This window comes from Capsicum annuum, unplaced genomic scaffold (genome assembly GCF_002878395.1).
Source record: "Capsicum annuum cultivar UCD-10X-F1 unplaced genomic scaffold, UCD10Xv1.1 ctg13249, whole genome shotgun sequence".
Lineage (NCBI taxonomy): Eukaryota > Viridiplantae > Streptophyta > Magnoliopsida > Solanales > Solanaceae > Capsicum > Capsicum annuum.
Genome location: NW_025818503.1, coordinates 1 through 1514, shown reverse-complemented (window position 1 = coordinate 1514; position 1514 = coordinate 1). Strand labels below are relative to the sequence as shown.

General features: G+C 36.6%; 1 long non-coding RNA gene across 1 annotated transcript; it reads left to right on the top strand.

Annotated features, from left to right (window-relative positions):
• Positions 1 to 463: 463 nt before the first annotated feature.
• Positions 464 to 1514, top strand: LOC124890175. The gene is made up of 3 exons (XR_007048993.1): positions 464 to 550; positions 746 to 844; positions 1450 to 1514. It is a non-coding gene; the product is annotated as an uncharacterized LOC124890175 (long non-coding RNA).

Genomic DNA, 1514 nt, shown 5'->3' with positions numbered 1-1514 from the left:
CTCTTTATACAAAATTCGTTTTTCATTCATCGTTGTTTTTATGTTATTAGGTTGTAGAAATCCACACTCCTTCACAGTCAATCATGTGGGATTCTCAGCCACTGCCAGCATATCAATATTTTGAGAACATCCGGAACTTTTTAGTAGCGCGGAAGATTTAAAGCTACCAGCTTTTGAGGGATCTATTTTTGGAAGGGTAAAATTATAGAATTTTGACTTGTTTTAAGTTTTATATTCTACGGAGGTTGTAAAGAGATACTAACTTCTGATTTCATTTTGTGCATTCTTAGGATAATATTGAGGCAGGTTCGTCGACTAAGGTTGTGGATTGCATTTTGGAACTTAAAGCATACCACGAGTGGAAGCAAATGACTGGAGGCGTCGGATGTTATAAGCCTCTAAGGTCTTCTCTCTTGACCCCTTCAAGAGGAAGGATTCAAGAACAAACACATGTGACAATTAATTCTGATAGTCACAGAACCAAGTTGAATTGTTCAGTAGGATCTTCTCTAGCTGCTTAGAGGAACAACTTCAAAACAAGTCCCCTAAGGTAAGCGGATCATTCTTGTTATTGTTAAAAGCTAAGCGAATAGTTTTAAATTGTTATTGTTATGCCGCTAAAAGATTAGTAAACTAATGTCAAATCTGGATATTGTTTTCTACCGACTGTCATTTTGTACGATTCATATGTTTTATATATTTGAGTGAGTGTGAAATAATATATCTTATATTCCTCCAAATGCAGTTTAAATCAGATTCGTTAAGAGAGATGAGCTGCTCAGACGACAACTCCGCATGCATACCCCTTCAAAATATATCTAATCTTATGAACCGCAAGGACAAGGTAAGCTTCGTTTACTTTTAATCATTTTTCCACATTTGTGAACCTAAAGCAGTCAATTTGTCAAGCTTACAATCGTCAAACTCTATACATGCTTTACTTTTCTTGATCGAGAACAACAACAACAACAACAACATACCCAGTCACAAAAGCACACAACAAAAAGGGATAACACACTACTGGCTAATACAGAAAACAAGACAACCACAAGAGAATACTATAAACTATCTATTCGAAATCATAAACATCACCAAAACACCACGAACAAGAGACTCCAGATCAGATAAAGCACTCTTCCCTACTATTATAGGCGAACTCTTAACCACTAACCCTCTACCCTAATCGGCATCCTCCACACCTTCCTATCAAGGGCCATATCCTCTGTAAGATGTAACTGCTCCATATCGTGCCTAATCTCTTCCCTCCAATTTTTCTTGATACGAGAAATTTGTCAAAAGATTTCAATATTGTTAGAATCCATGTTTTCTATTAACGGAAAGGTCAAATGAGTAAGACCTTGCACGTAGAATTTCAGCGGACGTATCAAATATCAATTAGATAGCATTGTACTTCAACTTCATGTTGACAAGTAAATCCTGGTTTTTCAGTGTTGTAGAGCTTGCATGAAGAAGGGAAAATGCAACCACTGGACTCTAGTTGTGATGCAAGAAAA